Here is a 13,538-nt window from a genome sequence, read left to right on the forward strand (position 1 = left end):
ATTTTTAATTTAGTTAATTTTTATTGTTTATCACGTGTCACAACTAAGTGAAAAACATTGATTACAAATATTGATTTTTTAATAGTAATAGATTAATTTTTTATTTTCATCTCCTATTATTTAAAACTACTTATCTACTTATATAATAATTTATAATTCAAATATAAAGTACTTTTGAAATAATAATATTCTTAATTTAGTTAACTTTTATTGTTAATTATCACGTGTCACAACTAAGTGAAAACCAATCGGTTAACTGCATAATTTTATTTAACATATAGGGCATCTTCAAAACAATAAAATAGGCTAATTAATAAAATTTAAATTAATTTTATTTCTTTTAAAATATAAACTCATTCACGAAAATGTAAAGAAATTAAATTTAATAGAATGATCAATTTTAAATGTATTTTTTATTCAAATATAAATCTGATACATTTTTCCTTATCATATCCTGTTCTTATCATGTGCACCTCAAACACAGGATATAATAAGAGTCTATCCTGCTCTTATCCTATCCTGTTGATATCCTATTCACATATCATATCCTATCCTGACCACCAAACGGGCCCTTAGTTTCTGACTTTCTGCCGTTTACTCTCTCTCTCTCTTCAAATTTCTATATTTCCCATCTTACCCCTCAGCTCCACTTTTAGGCAAGAACTGAAAGCACCAGAAACCCCATTTGCATTTTGCAGCAAGGAAAAATGGGCTTCTCTTTGTCTTCAACAGCAGCAAGTACTTGCATTTTGTTCTTGTTTCTACTCTCTTGCACTTGCTTCACTTCAACAGGTTCACCCAATTACTAGTCTTAATTAACATTCTCTGTTTTCTTTGGGTTGTTCAGCTTTCTTTATCCGCAAAACCTTTATTTATGCTTCGTAGATCTTACGCCTACCCTTTTGAGTTTTGGAATGAATGATTGTGAAAGCTGCAATCTTTGTTCCTTAAATTTGATAAAGAAAAGAAGGGGTTTCTTCAAATTTTGCAACATTTCTTGTTGATATGGCTCTTGGTTTTCTTAAGTTTCCTTGTTGCTACTAAGATTTACATTTGGAGCAAATAAATGGATGAAATTTGTGTTCTCACTTCTCACAATCTTTTCTACAAGAATTGAAATGGGCATTTTGATTTTTGCTGGGTCAAGTGAAAAATAAGTATGTGCACTTTTTTTTTTTTACCTTTTGGTGTTTGGAGTATGTTTTCATTATGATTTCTTACTCAGAATTTGTGATCAGTTTTGGTTGTGAGTGGAATATTTCATATCTAAATGTCCTCACAATGATTAGATTCTGGACACCTTCCAGTTCTTTATCATTAGTATAGGATGTGATTGTATTCAAATGGAGGGAGGTTATCAGGGGCATCTAGGGTGTAAGGGATGGAATTATGAATCAACTTCCCCATAGAAGTTAAATATGTGAAGCAGAAAAACTCTAATGTTATACACCAGCCACTGACTTGAATAGTAGTATGCTTTCCTGTTTGCTATCTTTTTATGCTATTGGAATATTTTCAAGGTTCAACATTTACTTATTTTCCCCTTTCCTTTTAATTACTTTACACCTGCTGCTGCTGGTTTATCTTGCAGATGCTTATGATCCGCTTGATCCTAATGGGAATATCACAATCAAATGGGATATTACAACCTGGCATCAGATGGTTATGTTGTAAGTTTATTCTTTCATAGTATCACCTATTATATGGGAAACAAACCATTTGTTGTGCGTTATGCATGGTGTAATATGTTGTTGGCTTCTTTTCTTTCTCCTGGTTTGACACATCTTTCTTATGGATCTGCATGTTCACGTCAGCTGCATCTCATATGTGATAATATATCACTCTTACTTGGATAATATAACTACCTGAAAATTTTGAAAGGACAAAATCATTTTGTTCCAAGGCATGTTAAAAAAAATTGACTGTGCATTTACTAAATTACTTTTTGAGTTTTAAAATTATTGATTGAAGTTGATAAACTCAAGTTTATTAATGAGTTTAAGGAAATTTGCGGCTATAGCCTTTAAGAATGAATTCAGTTTATTTTTGTTCCATCAGTTATTTAGATATCCATGAAACATTTGAATGGCCAGGCGGTTGTTACAATGAACAACTTCCAACAATATCGTCATATCACTGCACCTGGCTGGTCATTAGGATGGACATGGGCCAAAAAGGAGGTAATATGGAGCATGGTGGGGGGGCAGACCACTGAACAAGGGGATTGTTCAAAATTTAAGGGATCGATTCCACATTGCTGTAAAAAGGACCCCACAGTAGTAGATTTACTTCCCGGAACACCTTACAATATGCAATTCTCAAATTGCTGCAAAGGTGGGGTGCTTAGTTCATGGGCACAAGATCCAACCAATGCAGTAGCATCATTTCAAGTCAGTGTTGGTAGAGCTGGAACAACAAATAAAACTGTCAAAGTCCCCAAAAACTTCACTTTGAAAGCACCAGGACCAGGTTATACATGTGGGCCAGCAAAAATTGTGACACCCACTAAATTCATTCAACCAGATAAAAGGAGGGTGACTCAAGCACTCAGTAAGTTAAAGGAGTTGTACCCTTAATCTGGCTAGATTTAAAATTGTTCTAGGTTTGCAATTGTTATTAGTAACTGTTCTGTACTAGGGCAAGCTTACGTAAGAGAAAGACAAAAAGTAAACCCTAGCAGAGCACTAAAATAGCAAAGCTACCATAAAAGGAATATTCTCATTAATGCTGAAAAAGTTGGTCTCGTACAAGTGGATGACCTCCCCTTTTATAGAGGGGGTGGTCATGATATGGATCTTTCCTATATTTGGGCCTGACAATCAGGGCCCAAATCCCCGTACATATAAGACAAATCCAAAGGAATCTTCCAGCTGGCTTGTGGGTCCATCACCTAAGGGAGGGCAATGAAGCCCGTCATGTTGCCTTTCCCGCCTTGGCTATCGTCAATGGTTTATTGTTCATTTTGGGCGGGACATAATCTTCTTTATGTCCCGCCCAGTCCACATGCCCCCAAGACATGAGACTCGAGTAAAGAGTCGAAATGTCTTCATCATGTTACCTAGTAGTTCGCCTCTATTGTTTATTCGTTCATCGCCATTTTACCTTCGTTGTTACATCGCCATTTTCACGCTTCGCCACCTTTGTTGCCGTTTCAAAGATATGTCGCCATTAATCATAACCGTCAACCACGTCTTTTCAACTGACGCACGTATCCTTATTTTCCGGGATTTCGTCATCATTTGTTATAAATGCAATCTTCAGTTGCGCGTCTCGAGGAGTAATGTCTTTTCGCTTCCTAACTTTTCGAATTTCAAATCCCACGATCCCACGATCTTCCCCCACTCATTCTCTCTCTTCCTTTCTCTCTATAAAATCCCCTTTTCACTTTTCATTTTTCACTTTCTTAAAACTTTTGCTCTGAAAACCCTTTTCACCGCAGCTTTCATTCTCTTCTTTGAACTCCGGTGAACCTTTTCTTCCTCCGGCCGTCGTCATTGCGCGGTGCTCCCCTATCGCCGACGTTCTCCTTTCTCAAATTCACGGTTCTCCCTCTGGTTAGTTTTTCTCTTTCTTGAGACTCTTCGTTTACTTCTTTTTTCTCTGACTCTGTTCATCTTCTTTCTTCTTTTAACTCTGTTCATCTTCTTTTTACTTTTAACTCTGTTCATCTTCTTTTTATGAAACTGCCTCGCATGTCTTTACCAAACGCTAGCCTTTCTTCCCTAGAACTTTCTTCACCCTCCACGGAGGAGGAAGTTGTCGCCCCCTCTATAATTGAAATTCATTCCTCGCCTTCTACCCATGATGATTCCGGTCCCGCCGGCTCTGTAGACTCAATTCTCTCCTCTAATGGAGATTTGTCTTCACCTGAATGGCGCTCTGACGTGCATTTAGTTGAAGATAAATGTCTGTTGCATTCTATCTGGAGCAGCGTTGGGAGCATTAGTTCGCTTCGAATTTCTGCTCAAGGGTTCACGAAGATAGATCCCGCCACCTCGAATAATGAAGATCATCTGTTGAATGTCCTCCCATGTGGCGAAGATGACTGTGTTCTGTTGCGTAAAGAACCAGACGATGGATCGCCCGATTTTTTCTTTGTTTATGGCTATTTCTTCTTAGATTTAAACATTAAACTTCCTTTCTCGCCGTTTATATGTCACGTTCTTTCTTTTCTGAATGTGGCGCCTTGCCAACTCCAGCCCAACGCCTGGGGTTTCCTCCGCTGCTTTGAAATTCTTTGTGAACACTTGAGTTTCACTCCAACCTATCCCTTGTTCTTCCTTTTCTATAAATCAGTCACCACTAAACCTACTTCTGTGAAATGGGTTCCGCTATTAGCCCGTAAGAACATGAGTCGATTTACCGCCCTTAAAAGCCATTACAAAGTATGGCAGAAGAAATACTTTAAAGTTGTGGAGTCGCCCGAAATAAAGAACTTGTTCCGAGATTCTGACAATAACCCCCTCTTCCCTTTTTACTGGACGAAGAACCCTCGCCGAAAAATATCTGTTTCATACGACGCCTTGGATGAATCTGAACAAGGCGTCGCCGATTACCTCCGCACACTACCAGTAATTTCCGGTCACGACTTGATTGAGGCGTCGAAATCCGGCACTTTAAATCAATTTTTTAGTAAGTTTACAATCTTTGTACGTAACTTCTTTTTCTTTTTGTTCATGTATCTCGTCTAATTGATGTTTTCCGTACAGCTACGATGGGAAAAGGCAAGGTTGACGCGAACCCACTCAAGATGAAGGAGTACCTCGCCCAGTCTGCTGCGGCGGCGAAGAAGAGGGCCGCCGAAACTGAGCAGAAGAAGAAGAATGAAGGTACCTCGGGCTCTGACAACGTCAGGGACCCTAAACGTCAAAAAACTTCAGGTGCTGCTGGTGGTAAGCCTCTCCACCAATCAACTCTTGATTCAAAAAGTCATCCAGCTGAGAAAAAGAAGGGACATGACAATGTCCCGCCCCCTCAACAAGATTCAAGCACGCTGATCAACCGCCCATCAACTCCATTTGGCCAGGCTGGCCCTAGTTCAGCCATTGGTGGCGAAGCTCCTCCCCCCTTGCTGAGCTTGTCGGATCCTCACTTCAATGGGCTGGAATTCATGACCCGTACTTTTGACAACCGGATTCACAAGGACATTTCCGGTCAGGGTCCCCCCAACATTGCTTCCATGGCGATCCATCACGCGCTTTCTGCCGCCAGTACTGTAGCGGGAATGGCTCAGTGTGTGAAAGAGTTGATCTCAGCCAAAAACCGTTTTGAGAAGAAGGCAGCTGATTACAAGACAGCCTATGAACGGGCTAAAACTGATGCTGAGACCGCCAACAACAAGCTGAAATCTGCTGAGGAGAAGTGTGCTAAATTAACTGAAGACTTGGCTGCTTCGGACCTGCTTCTTCAAAAGACCAAGTCTCTTAAAGAAGCCATAAATGACAAGCACACTGCCATTCAAGCCAAATATCAAAAGTTGGAGAAGAAACATGATCGCCTGAATGCTTCCATCCTAGGGCGTGCTTCTCTCCAATATGCTCAAGGCTTTCTGGCGGCTAAAGAGCAGATCAGTGTAGTTGAGCCAGGCTTTGATCTTTCCCGCATTGGGTGGCTGAAGGAGATCAAGGATGGTCAAGTAGTTGGTGATGATGACATTAGCCTCGATCTCCTTCCCCAATTCAATGATGAGAGTGAGCCTGAAGAAGATGGCGAGGGTGGGAATGAGCAGCACAGGAATGAGGATCAAGGGAAGGAAGATCCTCAAGCTGGGACAAGCCAGGGCAACAACGCCAACAACGAGAACCTGGCTTGAATTTGTTTTTATTCTATGAAGTTGAAATTTTTCTTTGGGCATTGCCCTGTTTTATTTTCATTCCAAATCATGTATGGGCATCGCCCCCTTTTCTCTACTTTAAATGGATATCATCTTAAGTTCATTCGTTGTTTTAGTTGTTCCCAACTTTCGTTGTTATATACCTTAGCCGATTTTTCGACGAGGCTTGGTTTCTAGTGGCCACTAGAATTGCCAAGGCTTTTAACTTTTGAAGGCGATACTTTCTTATTCCGAAAGGTTTACTCGCGGTATTGCATACCTTGATACGATTTGCATTGCATGAACTCGTAATAAAAATTCAAAAAACATATACGATTCTGTTGAAATGATCTTTTCATTAATTTTCTTTCGTATGGGAACAATTGTCCCTTCATTACAATTGTCGCCTCATTAAAAACCTTTCCAAAGAAAGGGAAAAAGAGTGCGACTTCATTTACATTTGTTGTTTCTACTAACTAAAATACTGCTTTAGATGAGAGGCGTTCCATGTTCGTGGAACCTTTTGACCGCTTAGTTGTTCCAACTTATAAGCTCCTCCTCCAACATCGCCAATAATCCTGTAAGGCCCCCCCCAGTTGGGTGAGAGTTTGTTGTGTTTATCGGGTATTGTATTTTTTCGGAGCACTAAGTCTCCTACCCTCATTTTTCTTGGCACCACTTTTGTTGAGAACTTTCTTGCCACCTTCACTTTTCCCGCCTCATTTCTTATGTGGGCCTCTCGTTGTTCCTCGGGCAGCATAATTAGATTTGCTATTAAGTTTTCTCCGTTGTCATTTTCATTAAACCGAGCCACTCGCCAATTTTGGTTTTCAATTTCCACTGGGAGCATGGCGTCAGTTCCATAAGTTAGACGATACGGGGTTTCCTTTGTGCTTGACTGCTCCGTGGTGTTGTATGCCCAAAGAACGCCTGGTAGTTCCTCCGCCCAAAGCCCTTTTGCTTCATCCAGTTTCTTCTTTAAACCCTTCAGGATAACTTTGTTAGCCGATTCAGCCTGCCCATTGGTCTGTGGATGTTCTACAGAGGCAAATCGCATCTCGATTCCCATTTCTGTACAAAATTCTCGGGTAACACTACTTGTGAATTGTGTTCCGTTATCCATTACTAATGCCCTGGGAACCCCAAATCTACAAATAATCCTTCGCCACAAGAAGCTCCTGACCTTGGCGGCCGTGATAGTTGCTACTGCCTCAGCCTCTATCCACTTAGTGAAGTAATCAACCGCCACGATGATGTACTTCATTTGTGCCTTCGCCACAGGGAATGGTCCTAAGATATCGGTCCCCCACATGGCGAACGGCCAAGGCGACATCATGGTTGTTAATTCTTCTGGTGGAGCCTTGTGTAGGTCAGAAAAGACTTGACATTTTTCACATTTCTTAACATACTCCAAACAATCCTTCTTCATCGTTGGCCAATAGAATCCTGCTCTTATCACCTTAACTGCCAAGGATCGCCCGCCAATATGACTAGAACACACGCCTTCGTGGACTTCCGCCATTATTCCGAGGGCGTCCTTGATATCGACACATTTGAGCATAGGAGACATGATTCCTCGCCGATACAACTCTCCACCAACCAGTGTGTAAAAACTGGCTTCCCTTCGTTTTGCTCTCGTGTTCAAATCATCCTCCTTTGGTGGGTTCTCTAAGAAGGTTTTAATCGATTCCATCCAAGATATCTCGCTCTCACTGACTGACTTTACAGCTTTCAACTTTATTTCTACCAAATCAATGCTCGGGCGAGGCAGGGTTTCTTGAATGACTGTCTGGTAGTTGCCCAATTTCCCTGTGCTTGCCAACTTCGCCAACACATCAGCCCTCTCATTTTGTCCCCTCGGGACATGTTCTATTTTGATTTCTTTGACCTCCATCATCAATCTGCGCACCACTTCCAAATATTTGGACAGTTGCGGATCCTTCACCTGGTACTCTCCTTTCACTTGTTTAACCACTAACTGCGAATCTCCTTTGATAAATAACTTCTGGACTCCCAATTCAATGGCCAACCTTAAGCCGGCAATCAGAGCCTCGTACTCAGATTGATTATTGCTCGCCTTGAACTCGAACTTGAGAGACTGTTCAATGATCATTTTATCTGGACTTTCGATTGTTATTCCCGCCCCACTTCCAGTGTTATTAGAGGATCCATCCACAGACAGGACCCATTCTCCTTGAGTCTTCTCTCCTTCAGTGGGTGTTAATTCCGCCACGAAGTCAATTAAACTCTGGACTGTGACTTGGCCCCTTGGCTCATATTGTAAGTCATACTCTGACAGCTCAACTGACCAGCTAACCAATCGCCCTGATAAATCAGGCTTCTGAAGTACTTGCCTTAAGGGAACATCAGTTTTAATTTTGACTTGGAAACTTTGGAAGTAAGGTCTGAGGCGCCTTGCAGTTTTCAGAATCGCCAAAGCCGCCTTTTCAATTTTTTGGTACCGCAATTCTGCCCCCTGTAAAGTATGGCTCACGAAATATATAACTTTCTGCTTTTTTCCTTCTTCCTGGAGCAAAACCGTACTTACCGCCTTGTCAGTAACCGCCAAATAGAGCACTAATGGAACGCCTGGTGTTGGCTGGGAGAGTACCGGTAATGTGGCCAATGTTTCTTTCAATTTGGTAAAAGCTTGTTCGCATTCCTCTGTCCACTGAAACTTTGAATTCTTTTTTAAACATGTGAAGAACGGGGCCGCTTTGTCACCCGCCATTGGCAAGAAACGTGACAAGGCGGCCATTCGCCCTGTCAAGCGCTGAACCTCCTTTACACTTGTTGGGCTTTTCATTTCCAAGATCGCCCTTCCCTTATCTGGGTTTACTTCTATTCCTCTTGATGTTAACATAAATCCCAAGAATTTTCCTCCCTGGATCCCAAAAGAACACTTCTCAGGGTTTAACTTCATTTGATATGTTCTTAACTGATCAAACGCTTCTTTAAGGTCGCCGCCATGATCACTAGCCCTGGCGGATTTTACAATCATGTCATCCACATACACCTCCATATTCCTGCCTACTTGCTTTGAAAAAATTTTGTCCATGAGCCGTTGGTACGTAGCTCCTGCATTCATGAATGCTGTACTTTCCTCATCCGAGGGATGCATCATAATCTGATTATAGCCCGAATAAGCGTCCATGAGACTTAAAAGTTCATTCCCTGAAGCTCCATCCACAAGCTTGTCAACATTGGGAAGTGGGTACGAATCTTTGGGACACACTTTGTTCAGGCTCGTGTAGTCCGTGCACATTCGCCATTTCCCATTGGCCTTCTTGACCATTACAACATTGGCGAGCCACGTTGGGTACTGTACCTCACGGATGAAGCGGGCCTTGATCAATTTTTCAGTCTCTACTTGTACAGCCTTGTTCTTTTCTTCACTCATTCTTCGCCTTGGTTGGATGACCGGGGTCGCCCCTGGTCGTATGGCTAGTTTGTGAGTGATCACCTTGGGATCAATCCCTGGTACATCATTGATGGTCCATGCGAAGAGATCTAGATTATCACCCAGAAGGGTGATTAGTCTGTCCTCTTGTTCTGTTGTCAAACCACTGCCAATCTTTAGGAACTTGTCCTTGACTTGCACCTGCTTGGTTTCTTCCAGCGGTTGTGGGCGAAAATCATCAGCATCATCTCTTGGGTCCAAGCTAAATCCTTCTTGTGGGAAGATTTCTGTAATTCGGTGGCTCTCCTTGGCGGCCCTCCGCCCATAGAGCGCCACGCTCCTCAAATAGCATTCCCTTGCTGCATTCTGGTCTACACGCAATATCCCGACCTTCCCGTTGCAGGCGGGATATTTAACAGTTAAATGAGCAGTTGAGATGACCGCGCAGACCTTGTTGAGGGTGTCTCGCCCCAAGAGTACGTTGTAATTGGCTCTACACGCCAATACTAAGTACTTTACTTGAAACTTCTTGACAAACTCTCCTTCTCCAAAGGCAGTCGGAATTTCGACGTATCCCCGCACACTGACACGGTCTCCTGTGAATCCCACCAAAGTTCCCCTGTATGGTTTCAAATCTGATTCCTTTAGTCCCAGGCGATCAAAGGCGTCTCCATAGATGATATCTGCCGAAGATCCCTGGTCTAAGAATACTTTCTTTGTCACATAATTGTTAACCCTAATTGTTACCACAATTGGATCGTTGTCATGGGGAATTACATGCGCAAAATCCTGAGGGGTGAATATAATAGGGGAATGATTCACCCAACACTCGCCTTCGTTCGACTCCTGTACTGAGTGTACTGCCGCCACGTAGCGTTTTCTAGCCTTACTTGAAATTGCACCCCCGCCAAATCCTCCTGCAATAGATGAGCATTCCCCAACAGGATCGCCCAACTCTTCAACTATCTCTTTACCTTTACCTTTGTCCCCTTGAGTGATTTTAGCTACCTCCGGCGCTGCTGTGTCTTTGACAAAGTTTGCCAAATGGCCAGCTTTAATCAAGCGATCAATTTCCCGCCTTAAATTCCAGCAATTATCTGTCGTATGCCCCAACGCTCTGTGGTACTCGCACCACCTATTGGTGTCCACGTTAGCTGGCGGCCGCCGTGGGGGTGGTGGGTACTGCACAACGTTGGTCTGTCCAACCGCCCTTAAAATGGTACTTAAGGGTGCATTCAACTTAGTAAGTGGGATTGGCGTTGGCGAAGCACCAGGCTGACCAGCTGTGGCAGCAGCGGGACCTTGTGAATTTCTGTGCCATGTATTTTGAAAGCCAGGTTTAGAGTTTTGGTATGGTCCCGGTCTTGGTACACGGGGGGTTTGCGCTATCCTGGTTTCCTTCCCCGCCTTAGATTTGTCTTGTGAAACACCGCCAGATTGAGACTGCTTACGTCCTTCCTCTCTTTCTTGTTTCTTCTGGTCATCTTGCTCAATCAATATGAACTCTTGAACACGAGCGCGAAGATCCATCATATCCTTCGCCGGTCGCCTTGTTAAGTCTCTATTCAAATCTCCCGCCCGAAGGCCATTTTTGAATGACGCCAAACAGACATCTGGATTTTCATCCTCCAACTGCACCGCCATCTTGCTGAAGCGTGCCATGTAGGTTTTTAATTTCTCGCCTGGTTGCTGATGTATGCTGATAAGATCAAACATTGTTGCTTTTGTGGTTTTATTGGCGGAAAATTGAGTCAGAAACTTAGTGGACAGATCAGTGAAATTATCAATGGAGAAGGGCGGTTGTCGAATGAACCACTGCATCGCCATGCCCTTGAACGTGGAAGGCAATAATCGACATTTTACCGCATCCGTCGCCCCGCCGATCACCATTTTAGTATTGAAGTATCTAAGATGCTCCATAGGATCAGATTCGCCCGAAAAGGCGTCTAATGCCATGGTTTGCAGGTGCTTTGGAATGTCCACCCTAGTGATGGCTGGAACAAAAGGTTGGAATTCAACTACATCCTCCGCCTCCAAGCGTTGTTCTTGCTTAAAATCCTGCCGCTGAGTAAGATACTCAACTTGGGCTTGCAATTGCTCGTTTTGGGACTGCACCCTCTGCAAGGTATCTAACATTTGTTGCAAAGCCGCAGGCGTGATACCTGTTACTGCCTCTTGCGCTCTCCGTGGAGCAGTTGTTTTAAGATCTTCCAAATTCACGTAGTCAGGCGGCGTTGAACGCCGCCGAACACCTGGATCTGATTTAGCGATCAGATCTGAAGGTCTTCCCGGAACTGCATTCACCAATGACGCCGGCGACGGCGCCACTGAGTGGACCCCCTCCGAGGAAGCTTCCTGCTCTTGGTCGTCCAGTACGGGACGGTTGTTGTTTCGTCCGCCGGCGCGACCGCCGTGTCGACCACCACCGCGCCGGCGATGATCGCGCCGACCTACGCCGCATGAACGAGTCTCCATGGCTCGCGATTCCTCCTTCTGTCACCGGAAGAGCTAAGTCCTCCCCACAGACGGCGCCAATGTTCTGTACTAGGGCAAGCTTACGTAAGAGAAAGACAAAAAGTAAACCCTAGCAGAGCACTAAAATAGCAAAGCTACCATAAAAGGAATATTCTCATTAATGCTGAAAAAGTTGGTCTCGTACAAGTGGATGACCTCCCCTTTTATAGAGGGGGTGGTCATGATATGGATCTTTCCTATATTTGGGCCTGACAATCAGGGCCCAAATCCCCGTACATATAAGACAAATCCAAAGGAATCTTCCAGCTGGCTTGTGGGTCCATCACCTAAGGGAGGGCAATGAAGCCCGTCATGTTGCCTTTCCCGCCTTGGCTATCGTCAATGGTTTATTGTTCATTTTGGGCGGGACATAATCTTCTTTATGTCCCGCCCAGTCCAGTAACTATTCACAAATTTCAGCAATTTATTTTGATTGCTCTTAACATTACTCTGATCAATCGCAGTGACATGGAATGTGACATGCACGTATTCACAATTTCTAGCTCAGAAAACTCCCACTTGCTGTGTCTCCCTCTCATCTTTTTATAATGATACCATCGTACCCTGCCCAACATGTGCTTGTGGTTGCCAGAGTAACTCATCTCGATCAGGGAGCTGTATAGAGTGCGTTTCTTTCGCTCAGATTGTTTTGATTTCCTTCTAGATACTGAGTTGTAGTTGCACACTCATATTTTTTCTTTTCTCTATGGTTACAGGGCAGATACACCACATTTAGCATCGGTTGTTGCCGGTTCTGGAAAGAATACACCTTTGGTTCAATGCACTAGGCATATGTGCCCCGTCCGAATACATTGGCATGTTAAGGTTAACTACAAAGAGTACTGGCGTGTGAAGGTCCTATTACTAATTTTAATTACAAAATGAACTATTCTGAGTGGAACTTGGTTGCTCAACACCCGAACTTCGACAATCTAACTCAGTTATTCAGTTTCAACTACAAGTCATTAACTCCTTATGGTTCAATAAGTAAGTGTGATCCTAACTTAGGTTTTCAAGTTTCTGGAATAATATGTCTTCAATACTGTGAAACCAATTTTTCTTAAGCTTTTAAATTTGTTTACTAGAAATAAGGTGATTACTGATATAAGTTGCTTTTAACAGATGATACAGCATTGCTTTGGGGAGTGAAGTTCTATAATGATTTTCTCAATGAAGCTGGCCCTAGTGGTAATGTTCAGTCAGAGATACTCTTCCGAAAGGACAAATCAACTTTTACTTTTGAGAAGGGCTGGGCTTTTCCTCGGAGGATCTACTTCAATGGTGACAACTGTGTTATGCCCTCGCCCGATGCTTATCCATGGTTACCTAATGCTGGTTCTCGGCAAGAGGTTTCCTTGTTTGCTTTAGTGATGGCCTCTTTGGTAGCTGTGGTATTATGTTTCGCACAGGCATAAAGTTTCAACCTGTGCCACACTCAGCCTTGTGATAGAAAATTTTCTGCCAGACCAGTTTTGACTCATTTGTGACTTGTGATGTCAATTTGATATTTGAAGCGAGTGAGAGGATGACATCCGGGGCCAATACAGGATTAGGTCACGTGCCCCATGATTTGTGTTACCAAGGATTCAGCATGTTTGTGGTAGACTTTGCTACTGTATTATTATTTGTGTCTGTTGTACTTGTAATGCAGTAATGTGTGAATCCTTATCATAGTTTAACTGTAATTCTAATGAATATATATATATATATAGCAACGTATCACATTAAAATCACTTAATCATATGTGCATTTGAAATGTTAATGGCTTTCTAAATGCTCAATATTGTGTATGAGTGAGAGAGAGAAGTGTTC

At 42.8% G+C, this 13,538-nt stretch overlaps 1 pseudogene; it reads left to right on the top strand.

The window, feature by feature from the left end:
* Positions 1–606: 606 nt before the first annotated feature.
* Positions 607–13,464, top strand: LOC130734538 (protein COBRA-like; annotated as a pseudogene).
* The last annotated feature ends 74 nt before the right edge of the window (positions 13,465–13,538 follow it).

The sequence above is a fragment of the Lotus japonicus genome, chromosome 1 (genome assembly GCF_012489685.1).
Source record: "Lotus japonicus ecotype B-129 chromosome 1, LjGifu_v1.2".
Taxonomy (NCBI): domain Eukaryota; kingdom Viridiplantae; phylum Streptophyta; class Magnoliopsida; order Fabales; family Fabaceae; genus Lotus; species Lotus japonicus.